We start from the raw sequence: 22,902 nt of genomic DNA, 5'->3' as shown, positions 1-22,902 counted from the left end.
TGTAAATGTGTACAACAATGCTTGAAATTGGATTTCCATTTTACTTAATTAGATTAGTGCAAGACCTGCATAATAATCAACAGTTAGTAGCCTTGCTACTACCTGGGTTTAGAAGCTCAAAATGATTGCTGGTTTTGAAGTTTGACCTGTGGGATTGAGGTCAGTGAGGTGGTTGATTTTTGGGGGTGTCCATAGGGTTCATTTTACTTATTTTTGCCTGCTCCAACAATAAGACCTCAATTTTCTTGAACTTGGATAGGTAACCATAAAAACCAAATGTTTAAAAATTTCCCCCAAAAGTAATTAAGGATTTTTAAAATAGAAATTTAAAAACTGCCTGCTCTAACAAAAGTCAATTCAAGTACTATTTTCCCCCAGTTTTAAAGAAAATGAGTAATGAAACCTCCCTGTGTGTTTTCACTCCAGCATGAATAATAGGAATTTGAAAACCATTATCATTACAATTAGGGTGTTTTCTCTCCAGGTTTTAGATATCTACAGTGTGTGGCCCTCAAAGAGAACAGCTTTACATAATTACAAAAGACAAGGAAGATTGGTTTCAGAAAAGTCAATGGTGGAACAGATGATTACACATAAAATTCTGGGCAAGAAGACAATGACAATATGCAGAGAGAGAGAGCTCAAGAGAGCGATACTAAGAACTCATTCAGAAATCACGAAAACCCAAATAGCATTTATCCAAGCAGAGAGCAAGGCTGCAGTGTTCTATTAAGCAAAGGGAAGGCAGATGTTTCCTCTTGTCCCTGTGGGAAGGCTTTCATTTGTAGCTGGGTGATGTTTTTAAATAAGACTTTCCTAAGGACTGCTTTGTAAGAAGGAAATAAAATTCCATGACAGGCTAGAGGAGTTTGAGACCTCGGGTAATTCTCAGATGAACAGCTTAAACTTTCTCTTAAAATCAATATGGAGGCATAGAAAAAGTTCAGCCCTTAAGGGTTAAGGAATATATATATATATGGAATATTATATATATATGCATCTGATCTTCAGGAGGCATCTTGCTTTCCATGCCTTTGTTTCTTTACTTGCTAAGCAGAAGTATAATTATAAATACTAACTGCAAAATTGGTTGCTACATCTCTTAGCTTCCCTGGGTCTCAGCATCTGTGAAATGATATCATGTTGTGACTCTAAGGGGATATTTAAGAAAAATCCCTTTTTGTGTGTAAACAAATTCTCAATTACTTTTCTATTTTTCCACATTTATGGTGCTGATATTTGCCTTTCACATCTTATGGAGTGTTTTATAAACATTCAATAAAATTATCATTTGGTGACATAAAAATAAATACCTTAAAAATATAAATGATGGACTTATTAAAATATAAATATGATATAAATATATCATATATATAATATATATAAATAAAATATATATAAATATATATATATAAATATATCCCCTCTCGGAGAGCCTGGCAAGCTACCGAGAGTATCTTGCCCGCATGGCATAGCCTGGCAAGCTCCCCGTGACGTATTCAATATGCCAAACACAGTAACAACAAAGTCTCCGATGGAGACGTTACTGGGCCCGCTCGAGCAAATTGACGAACAACGGGAGGGCCTTTACCTTACCTTTACCTTTATAAATATATCAAAATATAAGTATGATAAAAATATAAATGTGAAGATAGTTCAAAGGGCCAAGACACAATCTCAGACTCCAACCCTCACATCTCATGTTCCCCCAAGCACTGTGCCAGGAGTAGCACCAGAACACTATTGGGTATGGTCCCCAAACAAACCCAAATCCCTGAGCAGAGAAACCACAAAGAATATGAGGGGCTTTCTAAAATCAAATTGGAACTTTTATTGCTAATGCATATCGGGTCATACTTGAAAATAAACTATAAGACAATTTCTTGTCAAAGTGTTCTGTAAGTCATATATCCAAATGGGGGACAGGAGACTTGAAAGATGTTTTACTAAAAAATTAACAAGCAATGGAGGTAGAACTAATGGTGGGCATAACAATGTGCAAACTGGTTTTAGGGAAAACTCAAAAGAGGTTTAGAACTCTTCCTTCTGAGTTCCTTTGCTCAGTCCTCACTCTTGTTGCTTTCAACAGGCCTCTGTAATATGAAGGCTTTGCTATTGTTCACTTGTTTGGTTTTGGGCACAACTTGTGGTGCTCAGGACTTAGCTTTGTCCTTGTACTCAGGGATGGCTCTTGGAAGCCTTCCAGAGACCACACGCAGTACCAGGGGTCAGAGTTGACTGTGTGCAAATCACTCTAGTCTAACCTTTTGCTTTTCACTTGGGTATCAGGTGGGTTATAACCTTAGCATGTTAGAAATAAGCACTTTGTCTTATTCAATTTATAAAATCTGTTTAACTTGAACTTTTTTTCAACTTGAACAATGCTAGAAATCTAAGGGCAATCTTAGAAATCTTGCAATTTTAATAGTCAAAGTTATTGATAATGAAGCTTATAAAATCTCAGGAAGAGAAATTATGAAAAGAGAAGTTCTATTATTAAACATTTGACATGTTTACCAGGCTACCAATATGGAGGGTGGTGGTGGTGGCGGTGTGTGTGTTTATATTTAATTGGAAATAGGTAGTAATATGTACATATAATTGATAATATCTTCTTTGTACCTCCTTTCTGAGTCAGATGACACTTCAATGTGAAGTGCTAAGAGCTTGTGAATTTGCTAAGAGCTTGTGAATTAGTCTCGTGTCAGCTAAGGGGAGATGTCTTGAGACTGCCTACCACAGTAGACATGGTACTGAAGTAGACATAGAATGACAGGAAGTGGAAGGAGCCTCGGATATATGCAGCATGTTTGATTGAGGAACTGGGAAGGTGGGACTAGAGCAAGAGGCTTAGCAAGAACGATGAGCTGAATTTGGACATTACGAATTGTGAGACAATTGTGAGTAACCTACCTTGAGATACAAAACTCTTAGACAGTTGGGTATCACAGGAGCTGTATCTCTACATGATAGGCATCATTGGGGTACCTCAACTTTGAAGAGATGGATCCCCTTTACCATACCATTATGGACTGTGCTTAAAACCTTTATTGTTGGTTTTAAGCAGAGATTGGTGTGTAATAAAGAGGAGAGAATGGTACTAGGAATAGATTGGGGTGAATCATAACCATGTACTTCTACAATTTGAACTTAAAAAATTGGGGGGCACACATGGTGGTGCTTAGGGTAGATTCCTGACTCTGTGCTCAGGGATTACTCCAGACAGGGTTGGGGGAACATATGGAGTGCCAGGATTGAACCTAGGTTGGCTGGTACAAGGCAAGCACCCTATCCACTGCACTATCTCTCTGGCTCCAACAATTTGAACACTATGGAAAATTCTTTCCCTCTAAAATTCTGTGTGTCATTGCCTCGACCTTTTCAGAATTTTTCTAAAATAGCTTGCTTCTACTTTAGCCATTTAGTGAAATGTCAATGACTGTACCACTTAAAACTGCAGTTTTTCTCATTTTCAGGACCCCCTGTCCTCATAAAGCTCTTACCTGACACACTGTACTTTTTTTTCATAATTTTATTTATTTATTCATTTTTCTTCTTATATTTATTTATTGAATCACTGTGGAAAAAGTTACAAAGTTTTCAGGTTTAAGTCTCGGTCATACAATGATCAAACACCTTTCCCTTCACCAGTAATTATTTTTCATCACCAATAACCCCAATATACCCCCCTCCCACCTCTCCCAATGCCTGTGAGACAGATGGTTTCTACTTCTTTTCTCTACATTGATTACATTCATTATTTTGACAAAAGATGCTCCATTATTGTTTAGAATCCCCCCCAACAATCATAATCCCCCCACCCCCCGGCAGCAAGGTGGCCACCGCCTCAGAGCTTATAGGAAAGCCGGGTATGAGCCGACGGTGACGGGGCAACTGCACTCTCATGGGAAAGGGGATGGTACCGGCTCATCCTTCACGCCCTACCAAGGTCATTAGTTACCCCCCACGAGTGGCTCTATGGCACAGCCATAATACCTGATGCACAGAAACCAATCTTGTAATTATCTGGCTCTTTCCAGAAATCCAAAATCATTATATGATTCTCATAACCAGTTATAGAAAACAAAGTATTTCACAATGCCTTTTACAGCACACTGTACTTTAAATTCAATGATTTGCTTGATTTTGGTCTCCATTCACCAGACTTGCAAGATCCACCAGAGCGGGATTTTCATTTGTCTCAAGTGTCTAGATTTTCTGGGAGTGATGGGAGATAGTACGATCTCTAAAACTCTTACTGAAAGACTCTCCAGGCTTATTAGCATTTGCTTTTGGGTCTCTTTGATCATTAGACTTGAAATGTGGGTGGACCCAGTTTTGGTGGAAGAGTGGGAAAAAATGATGTATTAAAACTGATACAGACCACTTGAGACCACATACTCTGACTAGAAAATGTTTAAAGAAGGCAAATAGTAAGGCAATTTGTCTTTCAGAGAAGATCATTTAGAATATTAATGGGGCTGCTGATAAGTAGTAGAGAAAATTAAGGATGCACTTGTGGTGTTTGTACAGATGGAGATTGATGCCAGTGTGGAGCGACATCAACATATCTGCAACCTAGGCAGGCTGAGGGTTGATTTAAGTGTGTGAAGTTATCTCTCCTAAATTCTCTGGTGATTCAAAGTGGGAAGCCAGCTGTGGAAAAGGCTTCTGTAGAACTCAGAGAATTTAAAGATTAGATCATAGAAATTATGCTAGGTGATAAAATGAAGAAACAAATATTTTCTATTTCCTAGAGCTTGAAATGAAATACTTTTAGAGAAAAATAGAATATCATAACTAAATGGTTTTTTTTTTATTTTTATTAGTGAGACACCATGAGGTACAGTTGTAGACTTACAAATTTTGTGCTTGGGTTTCAGTTGTACAATGATCAAATACCCATCCCTTCACCAGTGCCCACTTCCCACCACCATGGATTCCAATATCCCTCCCACCCTCTAACCCCCCATCCCTCTCTGCCTCTGTGGCAGGGCATTCCCTTTTGTTCTCTCTCTCCTTTTGGGTGCTGTGTTTTGCATTGAGTGGCAATCATGTTTGGTCTATAGCATAGTTTCAGCATGCATCTCCCATCCAGGGAGGATCCTCCCAACACCCTTTATTTGGTGCTCCCTTCTCTATCTGAGCTGCCTTTTCCCCTAGCATGTGCGGCTGGCCTCCAAGCCATGGAGCAAAATTCCTGGTACTAATCTCGGCCATTCTTGGGTGTTCGTCTCCTATTTTCGTAACTAAATATTTTAAAGGTGGTTTAAGGATACCCTTAAATATAACTCAATTTAGCTTATTTTTAAAATTGTAGTGGTTTAAAGGAATAAATCTATTTGTGGAAAAGACCTTACACATTCCTTTTTATGAGTTCTTAAAAGGTTCTCTTTGGCTTGTGAGCCTTCTACGCTGAAACTTTCTGCCCTGGGAAGCCATCTGCCTTGCTGGAGAGGGTCACAAGTTGGCGTGTTCGCATGAACAAACCTAGTGGTGTGATGTCTGAGATACAGGTACATGACTGTGGCTTAATTTTATTTAAATGAGGTTCTGACCAATAGAAAACTATTTTCAAACTTAATTTTTTAATTTTTATTATAAACCCACACTTTGTCATGTTGCTCATAATACACTTTGTCATGTTGCTCATAATACAGGCTTTTTTTTAGGCATTAAATGTCCCAACACCAGCCCCAGCTGCAGTGCGCCCTTCCCTCCACCAATGTTGCTAATACCCCCTTCCCCCCCCAGCACCCCAGCCTGCCCCCTTGCAGGCACAATCAAATTTACTTTCTATTGTGTGTTATAAGACAAAGACAATTGGAATGATCAAATCATAGATCCATGAGTCAATTTATGATCATTGTTATAACTCACAATGATGTTAAAGTCTCAGAAACTACTGTGCTGGTTAAGTCTAGCTGAGCCTTCTGTGTTATTGTTTTGGCTCAGTGAGTTTGGTAGTTTCTATGCAACTTTCCAATCAGATTTGCTGTTAACCTCCTGGGCTGATAGTACTGTGAACATCTGTGGTGCTGAGCAGACACGTATGAGGCTGCACTGACTAAGAACATGGATCTGGGGCATTTTGGTTGCATAGATGTTTATTGAGGTTCAGTTGTAAAGCCTGGCCATTTCAAAGTCAGAGGATTTCAGGTATGGGCAGGGGCTGCTGGGATTTTGGACAGAAAGGGGAGTCCCCCTGTCTCCATTCCAAAAACGCTCCAAATTTCTCAGCCCAGATTTCTCAGATCTTCTTACCTGGGAAGATTTGGCAGTTAACATGTTCTTTTTGGAACTGTGACTTGCACCATTTATCTGTTAGAAAAATCAACTTATTTTGTAAAACAAATGACTGCATACCTTTTGCATATATTCATGAACTAATTTTTCTGAAGGAGAAGTTGGATAATTAATTTTTTTTTCTGAAAAAGTAGTAATGTTTATTTTTCTGTGGGATAACTATATATATGTGTTCGGATTTGCTCTAGTCAGCCAACACAAACTATAGTGTAAAGCTGACATAGTGAGTGTTGGTGCTGGTACTTTCTTAGTTAGATGTGATTTTCTTTTTCTTTTTCACCCCTTTATTTGTCTTTTTGTTAATTGCATCAAAGATTTTTCATGCTTATTTCTGTTGCCACTAGAGATCTTTGGTTGCAAGTAATGGACATTAGTCAAAACAATTCACAATAAAAATGATTTTTTGGAAGGTGAGAGTGAATACAGGGGATTGGAGGGAAAGTCTAGTAGTCAGAATTGGGTGCCAAACAAGAGCAAGGCAGTTCTAGGTGGTGTTGCTGGCAGAAGTGTCTAAACAGTCTTTTCAGGCTGAGCTCTCGCCTGCATTTTCTACAGCTATTTTCAGTGTTTTACCAAGTGGCTCATGCTTCACATTCTAGGAAAGGGATGGTTGCACCGTCGAGGTGGCTAAGAGAAGGTAGAACCTCTGATCCAGGGGGTAGGGAGAGATAGATCTCCCAAAGAAACCAAAGAATGTGAAATAGATGATGGACAATGAAAAAGTAGCCACCATGCCCTCACTCCCATGGATCAAGAGATAACTCAAAGCAGACTAATTTCTACGTTCCTACATGTGTCCATAACAGCTTAATTTCCATGCCTGGAATTTTGTCTTGGATACCCTTGACTATAGCCTATTAGAGTTTGTCCTGGTAAAAAAATAGTTGACTTTTTCTTTTGCTGTTTCACATGCTAAAATTATCATTCATGTAAAGCTGCTTTTTACTAATTTATGCCATGTAAGTGAATGAAAATAGGATTTGGGTTAAAGATAATTTAGATCAGAAGTTATTAAATAGTGGTGCAGAGCTGCTACTTTTTAAAATGTAGTTTTAATGGAATATTTTCATTATGATACTTCCCAGTTGGATATCTGTTTTAAGCTTGATCTATATGCAGGAAGAGACTTCTGACCATAAGAGGATTGCTTTTGTGGTCGCGTTTTGCTGTATAAAACTGTTTAATCACTAATCTTCCTCCTTACATGCACCCCTGGCATACCACTTTCGGTGGATCACCGTAACATTTATTATCACTCATGGTCTGATGGTCTAGTTACTCTAATGAGCTTTGATGAACCTTAGTGACTGGTTGGGGTTGGCTGCTGGCAGGTGTTAGAGTAGGTCTAAACGTATCTGCAAACAGTTGTTATCCAGTGCATGTTCTCATAGTGTAAGGGGTTGGGATTGCTAGAACTTGCCATAACTCTTAGGTACTCAGGTTCAAATTGCATATGTCACTTCATCCCATGTTCTGCTGACCAAAACAAGCAGATGATCAGCTTCGTGTCAGGGAAAAATGACTGCTAGGGTGGAGAACAAAGGATAAATTATCACTGACAAATAATCCTGTCTTACAGAGGGTTAAAGCTCTCATGCTCTGTTCTCTGCTGTGCATAAGCAGCAAATACGCATTGCTGCAGAGTGCCGAATGTTTTGGTTAGAAAGGGAGTAGAATAACTGCAGGCCACACAGGCAGAATTTGCTGTGACCTGGGAAGAAAGGAAGGAATCAACCAACTGAAAATCTGTATGTAAGAACAGCACACAAGTCCACAATAGGAGAATGGAAAGAGAATGTCATGCATAGGGAAGAGAAGGCAAAGAGCAGATGGGTCCAGAACACACCCAAAGGAAGCAGAAGCTATTTTCTTGGTTATAGTGGTCATAATGGGCTGGAGTGATAGCACTGCGGAAGGGTGTTTGCCTTGCACACGGCTGACCTGGGTTCAATTCCTCTGCCTCTCTCAGAGAGACTGGCAAGCTACCAAGAGTATCATGCCCATAGGGCAAAGCCTGGCAAGCTACCCATGCCATATTTGATATGCTAAACACAGTAACAACAAGTCTCACAATGAAGACTTACTGGGCCTGCTCGAGAAAATCAAAGAACAATGGGAGGACAGTGACAGTGACAGAGGTCAGATTTGAATACACCTTGTGAGAAGGTCTTGGGGATGAGTTACAGAAGTACTTATTTGCATGTATGGTTCATAAATTAACTTGTATAGTACAATATTTGTCTTAGCAAGAACTGACTGCAAAAATCTTCGATACAAAGGTGTCCACATAAAAATATTCATTCCTCTATCTTCTACATTCACTATATATTTTCTTAGCGTGGTTCATCATTGTTTGCAACAAACATTTTGACTGCCTTTATGAATCTCTTGTTGTAGAAACTGCAGCTATGTAGGTGCTGTTTATTTTATGCATTAAGACCAAATGCTGTTGCTCTTACTCTGCCAAACCAGGAACGAGACATTTTTATAGTTCACCGTGTGTGAATTGATGACTATATATATATAATTATTTTTATAGCCTCAAGAGTTAAAGTGAAGACACTTCAAATAGCAATGAACTAATTATAGTTTGGATTAGAGAAATCAGAGAGAGTTACATGTTCAAGAAAGAACATAGAACTTTTTCTGGAGAGAAATGAGTCTAGGGTGGATTATGCAATAAGTCAAAGAAAGGAGTTATGCATCTCAGGTTAAGATATAGGTGAATCCCAGCGTGGGGAATGCACTAAATAAATTTAGTGTCTGGAGAGATAATGCAGTGGCTAAGGCACTTGCCTTGTATGATGGATTATCTCAGTTGGATTCGCTCTACCCCAGGTGGTGAGGAGTAAACCCTGAGTACAGCACAGTGTGGCCTCAAGCATAAAACAAAACTTTTATTTAGAGAAACATGAGTCGAGAGTTGGGGAGAAAGGAGGGGGAACATATTCAAGAAAGAACAAGGGCCAAATTATTTCAAATATAAGGCCACAATGAAAATTATATGTAGATATTTTGAATATCATTTGGACACCAGTACATAAACACAATTTCTAAACGATGTCACAAATAGCATAATATTATCATAATTTGCCCTGTGATGTCTCTTCAAGGGATCTAACTTTAGTTTCTAACACTGGAAGCCTGTAAGTAGAATTTAAAACCAGAAGGTAACAGGCTAATTTGTAAAACAGTTTACACATCATGCTATGCATCGCAGGCCACATTCACAACAATCTCAGTCACAGCCTACAGGAAGCTGACTTCATTTTTTTGGTAGCATGCATTTTCTATCTTGCCTCTTTCCTTTACCAATTGTATTAATTTTAGCCAATAAAATGAAAATAACAACATGAGAGTCATAACAACTACAGCCAGAGAACAAGACAATAAACATACCATTACATTCTGTCTTTCTAAAGCTTTGCAAAGGAAAAGAGTTTGGGAATGATAACATGTTGCTGTTGTGAGAATAACCTGGGGGGTAATAGTTACAGGTTCAACAGAACTGGGACCAGGTGAACATTTCAACAATCAGATCCACATAGAAATATAGAATCTCTTCTGTTTTCTTTCTTTCCCCTCTTTTCATTCTTCTCTTTCACCCTCACTTTTGATAAGGGTCATCTTGGCAGTGTGTGGGAGTCCCAGAGACCACTTCCAGTGGTACTTGAGCTCTCAGGACCAAGGGTTCAGTGTTAGGGAATGGAGCCTATGAAAGCTGAAAAGCGGTGCTCGGGGCCAAGTAGCCAATATATGGCATACCTGGAGGAGCTGTGTGGTGCTGGGGACAGAGTGTGGGAACAGATCCAGTCATGTACTTGACCCTTTAATCTATCTGCTCTGAGATGTGGAATATTTTATGAAATACTAGTTTTTCCGGGTATGCTGCAACAAACTTGGTGGCTCAAAAATAACATGAATAATTTCTTCCTGCAGAAACAGACTAGTTGTCTGAAATCTTGCCACCTTTGCAGTCACTTGGGTAGAATCTGCCCTTCCAACTTGTTGCATCTGGTGGCAGCTCTTAGCCTTACTGATTGTAGCACATAGGCTCTGTCTTCCTTGTACACTGATTTCTGCTCTATATTTATTTTTGTGTTTCCAAAACTCTAAAGATATTGGCTATTAGAATTTGGCTTACATTAAGTCAGTAAAACCTCACCTTAATGTCATCAGATCTTCAAAGACCTTTTCAACAAAGGTCACGATCACAGAGGATTAAGACTGATGGACCAGAAAGATAGGGCAGAAGTTAAGGTGCTTGCCTTGCATGCAGCCAGTCAGGCTGACACCACAGATGGTCCCCTGAACCCTTCAAGGAATGATCCTTGAGTTCAGAATCAAGATTAACAGCTGGGTTTGGCCCCAGTTCCTCACCCCCACCAAGTTTCGAATGTGTGTGTGTGTAAATATAGCTATATACACACACACCCATATGTATATATATGAAAGACCCAATTTAATCTACTATATAATTAAGTATAATGATACTATGTTTTTAGTTGACTATATGTTAGAATAAGATGACAAGAAATTGAAGTTTATAACAATTCAAGTTTGGATGAAGAATTATAAGGCTAAGTTCTTAACTATTTATAAAACAGTTAAAGACAGCCAAACTTAAGAAAACAAGGCAAAATGATCAAGAGGAGTTATACATATTTGTATTGTCTTTTAATAATGGGAAATTCCAACTACATGTAAATAAATATAAAGCTAAAAGAAATCAAGCAAATGATTATGCAGTATACTTACCATGACTGGGATATGTATATAAAATTCCTTAAATGATCAGGCTTAAACATCTTTTTTTTTAATAAGAGCTTGATTTGAGCACAGATATAGCAAGAGAGGATGTTATAAATAAGTAATGCTACTATATAAGCGATAGCACAGCGAGTAGGGCATTTGCTTTGCAAGCGGCCAACATGGCCAACCCAAGTTTGATTCCTCCGCCCCTCTCAGAGAGCCTAGCAAGCTACCAAGAGTATCTTGCCCATGCGGCAAAGCCTGGCAGGCTACCCGTGAGGTATTCGATATGCCAAACACAATAACAACAAGTCTCACAATGGGGACATTACTGAGCCCGCTCAAGCAAGTCGATGAACAACAGGAGCACAGTGATGATGACAGTGACTATGTAAACTATCTGAACTGACAGTTTTGCCAAGTGTGTTGTCTTTAGACCTATCAGCATAAGAAAATAAATTCATTTCAGATGGTCGCTGAACAGATCAAAATACTATCATGAAAGTTTTGTGAAGGTTCATAAATTTCTTAGCTGAGCAGGCAGGTTCATTCTTTTAATTAACAAAAAATACTTTAAGTAAACTGCACTGTAGACTATTTCATTTTTGCTTCATCACGATCACGATCACGACCTTCCTGTTGCTCGTCGATTGCCTCGAGCAGGCCCCAGTAACGTCTCCTTCGTCCTAGCCCTGAGATTTTTTAAAATGTGCCATATTCAAGGCTCTTTTAGGGTTAGGAGAATGAGACCCATCATTGTTACTGGTATTTGGCATATGGGGTACGCCACGGGGAGTTTGCCAGACTCTGCTGTGTGGGCAGGTTACATTCAGTAGCCTGCCAGTTTGTTCAAAGTAAGGATGAGATAATAAGATAAGATGGGTTTTATAGTCTCTGGGTCTTGGCCGTTGATGGGATTACACGGCGCCAGGGGGCCAGTTGGCGGGTGTGACCCCTGCCTACTGGAAGGTGGAGGATCTGGGTGGAGGATGCTCAGCCCCGATCCAAGCAGGCTTGGAAATCTCAGTCCCGGAACCCGCAAGCCTTTGTTCCTCTGCCGGTAGCTTCATGCATGTGGAGAGTGGCCTCAGCATGGTGGTGACTTGTTCTGGAGGTCTTCGGCTGCCGGAGCCCTGGTCAGGGCAGGTAGGAAACTCAACCCGCTCCCCTCCAAGGGGCCCCTGCAAGGACAGCCAGGCGCGGGGGCAGGAGACTCTGCTCTGTTCTCTTCTGGGAGCTGGGTTTTATATTCTCTGGGTCTTGGCTGTTGATGGTATTACACAGCACCAGGGGGCCAGTTGGTGGGTGTGACCCCTGCCTACTGGAAGGTAGAGGATCTGGGTGCAGGATGCTCAGCCCCGATCTGAGCAGGCTTGGAGATCTCAGTCCCGGAACCCACATGGTGTTGAGGTGTTGGGGCTGAGCATCCTCCACCCAGATCCTCCACCTTCCAGTAGGCAGGGGTCATAACTACTTTTGCTTCATAACTACTATAATTTTACTCCTTGACAACTTGGTTGATTTGAAAATGGTGTTTTGGATAACCAGACTGTTAACTCAGAGGGGTGAGCATGAGCAAAGCTTTCTTCACATATGAGAAAACTAGTTCAATTCTTGGTACCACATGGTCCTCTGTACAAAGTTGGGAGTAGCCTTCTTCCCCAGCACTGCCAGATGTGGCCTCCAAACCAATAAATAAGCAACCAGTTTATATAATATGACAAACATTTTTGTGAAGCCTCATCTAAATGCACTCCATTACATAGAACAACAGAATAATATTGTATTAATACAATGAGTTATTAGAAATTTACAATTTTATGGTTGGGTATTAGTATCACTCCTTTTGTCTTATTTGAGGGCCACTGTTGGTGGTTCTCAGGGAATAGTACTGCTTCCGTGATCAGGAGTCACTCTTGATGGAGCTTGGGGTGCCTGGGATCAAACCCAGGTCGGCTATCTGCAAGGAAAGCCCTTACCTGCTTATCTATTGCTCTGGTCCCTAGCACCCTTCTTTAAGGGTTAAATATAGTGGATGTTGGTTAAAGTTTATGTATCAACTTGTCTCTGTGGAATCTAAATGCTAGTTCAGACATCATGAAAATAGCAGATAAGATTAACATTTATAATGAGTTGAATTTAAGTAAAGAAGATTATGTACTTTGGAAGGACCTTGTCTGATTAGTTAAAAATATTAAGATGATAGACTGGTTTCCCAGAAGAGAAAAGAGAAATTCTGATTAAAGGTTATAAATTTGAAATGCTGTCTGTGTTTTAGGTCTCTGCTTATCTGCACTCAACCTTTGGGACTTGGCAGATCTTCTGGGTTATGTTTTCTGGAGACTCTTGACTGAGAGTTACTTCAAACTGGATTTGAGCATCTTCAGTTTTGAAAGTCAGAGGTCTTTCTGAGGTCAAGGTAGTGCTGGAAATGAAGCACCAGCAATCTTGTCCTGCATATTCACTGACAGGCAGTATAGAGAGATCTGAGTCCCTGGCAAGAACAAGTTTATTTAAGCACCTTTTCTGGGTGGTGCCAGTACCTTGAAGATGTTTGTTAGCCTACACCTCTCAGCACAGCTGTCCTCTCTTCAGTGGGATTTAAGGGGATCTGGATGTTTAAAAGAAACTCTTATTTAGGGGTTATGATGATGATAATAGGATAAGTTGAAAATGAGAACCCAACCTTTGGAGTATGATTGCATAAATAAACATAAAAAGGTAGATTTTTCACACACAAAGTAACCATCATGCACATATATGTTGAAGTTCAGAAATGCTAATTTGTGGTTTGAATGTCTACTTCAACCTTTTATACAATGAGCTAATGAAGTATCACCTGGAGGGAATTATCTCTGTCCTGGTCCTTTCTTGTTCTGTATATGGAATGATCAGTGCTAGCTTTTTTATAAATTTACATGGCATTTGTTACCTCCATGTACATTAAGGTTCTTTCATGAAATGTGGCTAATTCTCAATATTGTACCATTATCAAATTGTTTCTCTGAGCTGTTTTCCTTTTTTTCCCTTTTTACTGTTCTTGATTGGCATTTGTTCACTCAGAATGCTTTTCAAGTGCCTATAATAGCATGAGACAATGAGTGAACAAACAAAGGTGGTCCTAATGTTTGTCCTGTTTTCATCAACTGAGTTAATAAAGGAACTTCTGGAACAGAAGACTTATTGGCCTGCTTCAAAATGCTGTTGTCTAAATGCCTTTGAGTCTTTTGAGAGATGATCTATGAGAACATTATACTTTTTCTTTGGATTTTGGGAGCTTGGGGGGGAGGAAATGTAGTCTTTTCATCCTAAGATTCTTTTCACGGTGACATTAATGAAATGACTTTTGATAAAATAGGAGATTATTTATAGTTTAAAATGTTCATGTTGGCCTGCATAGAATACTCTTTCTGCACCAAAATACAGGTAATAAATGAATTCTTAAAAACTGTATAAACTTTCGAGAGGCCCAGCTCTGGGCAACAAAGCTGAACGGCTCCAATTCCAACAGGTACAGCCCGCCCCCAAGGGCCTGGGTTCCTCTCTGGGCATGCGCAGCTAGAACCAGCCCCTAGAAAGCCGGTTTTCAACACCTGAGCTGCACGGGACAGGCACAGAGGCCCAGCTCTGGGCAACAAAGCTGAACGGCTCCAATTCCAAACAGGAGACGTTCCCAACTCCTCGCCCAGTGCCAGGGATTCTTTCCGGAGCCGCGGCCGCTAATGCGGCCGCAAAATATTTTCCCACTACATATGCCATAGGAACCATAAGCTACCTTCTTAGATGGAAACTTCTCTAGTTTAGCTCAGCCACTAGAAACACAGTAGCCAATAACTCATAAGCCTATCTTAACTCACACTGCATATCAAGCAGAATAGTAACAGTGAACGTGAAGGACTAAACCACACCTATAACAATGGTAAAGCAACGCAAAAGCCCACCAAACTTTCATATTGAAGAGTCTAGCCCAGATGACACCAACAGTACTGTGGTGTTAGACAACCTCTCTGACAAGGAATTCAGAAGGGAGCTACTTAGGATGCTTAGGGAACTAAAAGAAACAATGGAAAGCAATGCCAATAGAAGACAAGAGGATCTGAAGGCAGAAATGAGGAAAATGCAATCAGAAATGTCAGACCTAAAAAATCTCGTAGGCGAATTGAAAAGCTCAGTGGAAGGCCTCAGCAGCAGAGTAAGAGCGGCTGAGAACAGAATCAGTGAGCTCGAAGATGAAGTTCAGAGACTCTCCAGAAAAGAGCAGAAAATGGAAAAGAGACTCACAATTCGGGAACAGATGGCAAGAGAAGATCGTGATGAAGCCAAGAGGGGTAACATAAGAATTATTGGAGTCCCAGAGGGACAGGAAGAACACCCTGATGAAGAAGAAACTGTCAAAGACATCATTGCTACAACATTTCCAGAGCTGAAAAAAACTTGTGACCACATTCAGGAGGCCCGAAGGGTACCAGCTAGAAGAAATCCGAATAAAAATATCCCAAGACACATTCTGATCAAAATGACCAAAACCTTAGACAGAGACAAAATTCTGAAAGCAGCAAGATCGAAGAAAGAAATCTCTTACAAAGGAGCATCCTTAAAATTCACAGCTGATTTTTCTGATGAAACCCTCATGGCCCGAAAACAGTGGTGGCACATAGTGAAAAAACTCAATGAAATAAATGCCTCCCCAAAAATACTTTTCCCAGCAAGACTCTCATTCATAATAGAAGGAACAACACACAGTTTCACAGACAAACAACAGCTCAGGAACTTCATAGACTCAAAACCATGGTTAAAAGAACAACTAAATGGGCTACTTTAAGGCAAGAAAGGACCCTCAAATACACCGAATTTTAACAGAACAATGGGACAAAATCCCATAACAATAATCTCTCTCAATGTCAATGGGCTAAACGCACCAATTAAAAGAAATAGAGTGGCAGGATGGATTAGAAAATTGAACCCAACATTCTGCTGCCTGCAAGAAACGCATCTCAATAGTCAAAGCAAACACAGACTCAGAGTCAAAGGCTGGAAAACAATCCTACAGGCAAACAGCTCCCATAAAAATGCTGGGGTAGCCATCCTTATATCAGACCACATCGATTTCAGAGTGAGGAAGGTCATAAGAGACAGTGAAGGCCATTTCTTATTCATCAAAGGATCTGTACAACAGGAAGAACTTACAATAATAAATGTATATGCACCTAATGAGATACCAGCAAAGTACTTAAAACAACTACTCATAGATTTGGAAAAAGACATCAATAGCAACACAATACTAGTGGGAGACTTCAACACTGCTTTGTCACCTCTTGATAGATCAACCAGACTCAAGCTTACTAAGGACATACTTCATTTGAGGGAAACAATGGAAGAAAGGGACTTAGTAGATATATACAGGACACTTCATCCACAAAAAGCTGAATACACATTCTTCTCAAGCGTACATGGAACATTCTCCAAGATAGACCACATGCTGAGCCACAAAACATGCCTCCATAAAATTAAGAAGATAGAGATTGTATCAACAATGTTCTCAGACCATAATGCGCTGAAATTAGAAGTAAATCACACACAAAAACAGAAAACTAAATCAAACACCTGGAAATTAAACAGTGCACTATTGAACAACGAGTGGATTAGACAGGAAATCAAAGAGGAAATCAAAAGATTCCTAGAAACGAATGAAAATGAGAACAAGAGTTACCAAAACTTATGGGACACAGCAAAGGCTGTGTTAAGAGGAAAGTTTATAGCTCTACAAGCATTCCTCAGGAAGGAGGAGCGAGCACACATAAGTAACCTAACCTCACAGCTTAAGAGCTTGGAGAAGGACCAAAAAAAGGAGCACAACCCGAACAGGAGAAAGGAAATAATAAAACTCAGAGCAGAGATTAACGAGATGGAAACCCAAAAAACAATCCGAAAGATAAATGAAACCAAAAGCTGGTTCTTTGAGAAGATTAACAAGATCGATAAGCCTCTAGCTAAACTCACAAAGAAAGGGAGAGAGAAAACCCTAATAAACCGAATCAGAAATGAAAAGGGGGTCATTACAACAGAAACCACAGAAATTCAGAGGATCCTCAGGGAGTACTTTGAGAAGCTTTATGCCACGGAACATCAAAACCTCGAGGAAGTGGATTAATTCCTAGACTCCTACAGACTCCCAAGGCTGAACCAAGAAGACCTGGAATAGCTGAACAGACCTATCACAATCAAGGAAATTGAAATGGTAATAAAAAGTCTCCCCAAGCACAAAAGTCCTGGCCTGGATGGATTCACTAGTGAATTCTTCCAAATCTTTAAAGAGGACTTACTCTCGATCCTCTATAAACTTTTCTATGAAATTGAAATATCAAAAACACTTCCGAACAGTTTCTACGAAGCAAATATCACACTGATAACAAAAGAAGACAGAGATACCACAAAGAAAGAGAATTACAGACCGATATCCCTGATGAACACAGATGCAAAGATCCTCAACAAACTACTAGCAAATAGAATCCAACTACTCATCAAAAAGATGATACACGATGACCAAGTAGAATTCATCCCAGGGATGCAAGGATGGTTTAACATTCGGAAATCAATCAACATAATCCACCATATCAACAAAAGAAAAGATAAAAAGCATATGATCATATCAATAGATGCAGAGAAAGCATTTGATAAGATCCAGCACCCCTTTATGATGAAAACCCTAGCCAAAGTGGGTATAGAGGGGACCTTCCTCAACATAATTAAAGCCATCTACCACAAGCCTACAGCAAGCATCATCCTCAATGGGGAAAAACTGAGAGCCTTCCCTCTAAGATCAGGGACGAGAGAGGGATGCCCACTCTCTCCACTGCTGTTCAATATAGTACTGGATGTACTTGCAATAGCGATTAGGCAGGAAAAAGATATTAAGGGCATTCAGGTAGGAAAGGAAGAAATCAAGCTCTCACTATTCGCAGATGATATGATACTCTACTTAGAGAACCCAATAACTTCCACCAAAAAACTCCTAGAAACAATAGACTAGTATAGTAAAGTTGCAGGTTATAAAATCAATACCCAAAAGTCCATGGCTTTCCTATACGCAAACAGTGAGAGAGAAGAAAGCAACATGAAAAAAACAATCCCATTCACAATTGTGCCCCAGAAAATCAAGTATCTAGGAATCAGCTTAACTAAGGAAGTAAAGGAACTGTAAAAAGAAAACTACAAAACGCTACTTCAGGAAATAAAAGAGGACATGAGGAAATGGAAAGATAACCCCTGCTCATGGGTCGGGAGACTTAACATTGTCAAAATGGCAATACTAACGAATGCATTGTATAAATTCAATGCAATCCCTATAAGGATACCCATGACATTCTTCAAAGAAATGGAGCAAACACTCCTGAAATTTATATGGAACAATAAGCCCCCACGAATAGCTAAAGCAATTCTTGGGAAAAAGAAAATGGGAGGAATCAACCTCCCTAACTTCAAACTGTACTACAAAGCAGTAATAATTAAAATAGCATGGTACTGGAACAAAGGCAGAACTGCAGACCAATGGAACAGGGTTGAATACACTGACATCTCCCCTCAATCATATGCTCATCTAATCTTTGATAAAAGTGCAAGTAATGTGAAGTGGAGTAAGGGAAGCCTCTTTAATAAATTGTGTTGGCATCACTGGATGGCTACATGCAAAAAAATAGGCTCAGAACTCTGCCTAACACCATGTACAAAAGTAAGATCAAAATGGATTAAAGACCTCAACATTAGACCAGAAACCGTAAGGTACACTTAAGATAAAGTTGGCAAAACCCTCCATGACATTGAAGCTAATGGTGTCTTCAAAGATGCCACGCCACTGGCCGAGCAAGTGAAAACAGAGATAGATAAATGGGACTATCTTAAACTAAGAAGCTTCTGCACCTCCAAAGAAACAGTGACCAAAATACAAAGACAGTCTACAGAATGGGAAAGGATATTCACCGAATACACATCTGACAAGGGGTTGATATCCAGGATATACAAAATACTGGTTAAACTCCACAAGAAGAAAACATCGAACCCCATCCAAAAATGTGGCAATGAAATGAACAGAAACTTTCTCAAAGAAGAAATCCGAATGACAAAAAAGCACATGAGAAAATGCTCTACATCATTAATCATCAGGGAGATGCAGATCAAAATCACAATGAGATACCATCTCACACCTCAGAGACTGGCCCACGTTCAAAAGAACGAAAGCAACCAATGCTGGCGTGGATGTGGCGAGAAAGGGACACTCCTTCACTGTTGGTGGGAATGTCCACTGGTTCAGCCCTTCTGGAAAACAGTATGGACGATTCTCAAAAAATTAGAAATTGAGCTCCCATTTGACCCAGCAATACCACTCCTGGGAATATATCCCAGAGAGGCAAAAATGTATAGTCGAAGTGACATCTGCACTTGTTTGTTCATTGCAGCACTCTTTACAATAGCCAGAAACTGGAAGAAACCTGAATGCCCAAGAACAGATGACTGGTTAAAGAAACTTTGGTACATCTACACAATGGAGTACTATGTAGCTCTTAGAAAAGATGAAGTCATGAAATTTACATACAAGTGGTACAATATGGAAAGTATCATGCTAAGCGAAATGAGTCAGAAAGAGAGGGATAGACATAGAAAGATTGCATTCATCTGGGGGATATAAAGTAACAAAGTATGAGATTAATACCCAAGAATAGCTGAGATCAGCACCAGGAGGATTACTCCATAACTTAGAGGACAGCCGGGTATTCTAGAGGAAAGGGCAGTTCAGATAGAGAAGGGAGCACCAAATAAAGGATGTTTGGAGGATCCTCCCAGGAGGGGAGATGCATGTCGAAAGTAGACTATGGACTGAACATGTTTGCCACTCAATGCCTCTTTTGCAGACCACAACACCCAAAAGGAGAGAGAGAACACAGGGGATTGCCCTGCCACAGAGACAGGGGGGATGGGGGGATGGGGGTGGGAGGGATATTATCCATGGTGGTGGAAAATGGGCACTGGTGGAGGGATGGGTATCTGATCATTGTATAATTGAAACCAAAGCACAAAAAATTGTAAATTTACAACTGTAAAAAAAATAAAATAAAATAAAGGGGGAAAAAAAGAAAATCTAAAAAAAAACTGTATAAACTTTCTTATTGAAAATAAGAGAACTTTAAAAAAATTTCTTTGTCCTAGACTGTCAGTTACATATTAATATTCTTTCTTTTCTTTTCTTTTCTCTTCTTTTCGTTTCTTTTTAGCTTTAATGAATCACCCGGAGATTCAATTACAGATTTACAAACTTTTGTGATTACATTTTAGTCATACAATGAATGATCAAGTACCCATCTCTCCATCGGTGCCCATTCTCTACCAACAATGTTCCCAGTATCCCTCCTGCCACTGCCACCCCATCCCCCCTCACCTGTGTTTCAGGCATATTCCCTTTTACTCTCTCTCTCCTTTTGGGTGTTATGGTTTGCAGTATAGGAATTAAGTGGCCATCATGTTCAGTCTATAGTCTACTTTCAGTACACATCTCCCATCCCAAGAGGGCCCTTCAAGCATACTTTACTTGGTTGTCCCTTGTTCTCTCTCATCTGCCTTTCCCCCCAGGATGTGAGCCTGGCTTCCAAGCCGTGGAGGTATCCTCCTGGTCCTTATCTCTATTATCCTTGGTTGTTAGTCTCCCATTATATTACTTTATATTCCACAAATGAGTTAGCATTCTTTTCTTTTCTGTGCTGGATTCCAATTACCAGGTAGGAGAAGGGAAGAATAGTTCATTAAAATTCTCTCCATGAGAGTAAATAAAGTTCCATGTGTGACCACTGGGCTGGATCGATAGCACAGCGGGTAGGGCGTTTGCCTTGCATGCGGCCAACATGGCCGACCCAAGTTCGATTCCTCCGCCCCTCTCGGAGAGCCCAGCAAGCTACCGAGAGTATTCGATATGCCAGACACAGTAACAACAAAGTCTCCAATGGAGACGTTACTGCGCCCGCTCGAGCAATAAAGGAATACTCAAATAAAAGTTCAGCATTTTTTTTCTTTTTGGGTCACACCCAGTGATGCACAGGGTTTACTCCTGGCTCTGCATTCAGGAATTACTCCTGGTGGTGCTCGGGGTACCATATAGGATTCTGGGAAATGAACAGGGCCAACCGCATGCAAGGCAAACACTCTACCCACTGTGTTATTGCTCCAGCTCCTCAGCTTAATTTTTAAGTAAAGGTAAAGGTAAAGGCCCTCCCGTTGATCATCGATTTGCTCGAGCGGGCCCAGTAACGTCTCCATTGGAGACTTTATTGTTACTGTGTCTGGCATATCCAATACTCTCAGTAGCTTGCCGGGCTCTTTGTAGGTAAAATTCAGTGATCTCATTAAAATTTTTGCAAGTTTCTAGATATATTTGTTATTTTAAAAGATTATGCTAATATTTTGAAATAATAAGGATTTTATCATTTATTATGAGGGTTTTGGTGCTCACTGAAGTTTCACTGTTTTTTTATTTTTAAAATTTTGGGCCATACCTGACGATACTCTTGGACTACTCCTGGCTTTGCTGGAGTTCAGGGAAACAAATCTGGTAGTATCTGCACCCCTACACACAAAGCATGCATTCAGCCCATTCCCTATCTCTCCAGTCCTTAGAGTTGGCAGGACTGGTAAATGATAAGATAGTGCTGGGATTGAACAATAGGCTCTGAGAAGGAAAATCTAAGAGATGCTGAATTTTCCCTGAGATTTATATGCTGCTTGCATTTATTACCTCCATTTTAATCATTAGTCTTTCTTTCTTTCTGCCTATGGCCAGTGGCTACTTATAGCAGAGACACAAAAGTTGACTGAACTATTTTCAGTAACTATTTTCAGTAAAATAAAATCTGATACTAAGTGAACCTTTCAATTCTTCATAGTTCTAACATTCTTTGATAACAAATATGAAAACAATATGCTGAGTTTTCCTATTTAAAACTTTTGCCACTCTTATAAAATCAGAATTTGGTTATTTTTCTGTCAATTAAATACCTGATAATAAATTCCAGTTTTATATATGCTAAAAGACAAAAATACATTTGTTTTCATTTAGAAGTGCTCCCTAGTATGATGTAACATATCCCAAGTTCATCTTGGATTCATCTATAGTAGTAAATCTCTAGCTAAGGCTAGATAAAACTTTCTATTTGTCAATCCTTTCTTCTCTTCTCTGGCTTGTTCATATTATATTTTCTGCCAGATTGACTGTCCTCTATGCCTTTCCTCTGTTTATTAAATTCTTACCTATTCCCTGGAGCCCAGATGAACTCGCCTTTAAAACATAAATATTAGTATCCTGGCTTTGAATTCAGAAATACCAGCCTTAAATTCTAGCATTCTTCTGGCATTTCTTATTTTGTCATGATTACACTCTTTGAGTCTCATCTTTTAAAACAACATTAATGCCTTACTTATGGATTAGAGTGAAGATTACATAAGGCATAATGTGTGCTATTAATTATTAAGATATTGTTGGTTTACAAGAGTGTATGTCTCAGGAGTGCCATTTCACATCTCTTTAAGTGTTTGCTACTATACCACACTCACCACTAAAATACTAATATTTCTCACTATACTCCATAAGTCTCCCACTACTCTTGCATTTCTTTCTCCAACCCACACTGGAAACCTCAGGCTGTGGTTGGTCCAACCTAAAGGTCAGTTTTTATTTGTCTTAGTGCTCTTCTGCATAATCCCACACAGAAGTGAAATTAACCAGTATCTGTCTTTCTTCTGATTTATTTTGCTTTCTATAACCCCCTCTGCTACCATCCATGATGTCACAAGAAATAAGATTTC

This window comes from Sorex fumeus, unplaced genomic scaffold, assembly GCF_029834395.1.
Source record: "Sorex fumeus unplaced genomic scaffold, SorFum_2.1 ptg000131l, whole genome shotgun sequence".
NCBI classification, from domain to species: Eukaryota; Metazoa; Chordata; class Mammalia; order Eulipotyphla; family Soricidae; genus Sorex; species Sorex fumeus.
Note: the sequence above shows the minus strand (reverse complement) of the source record.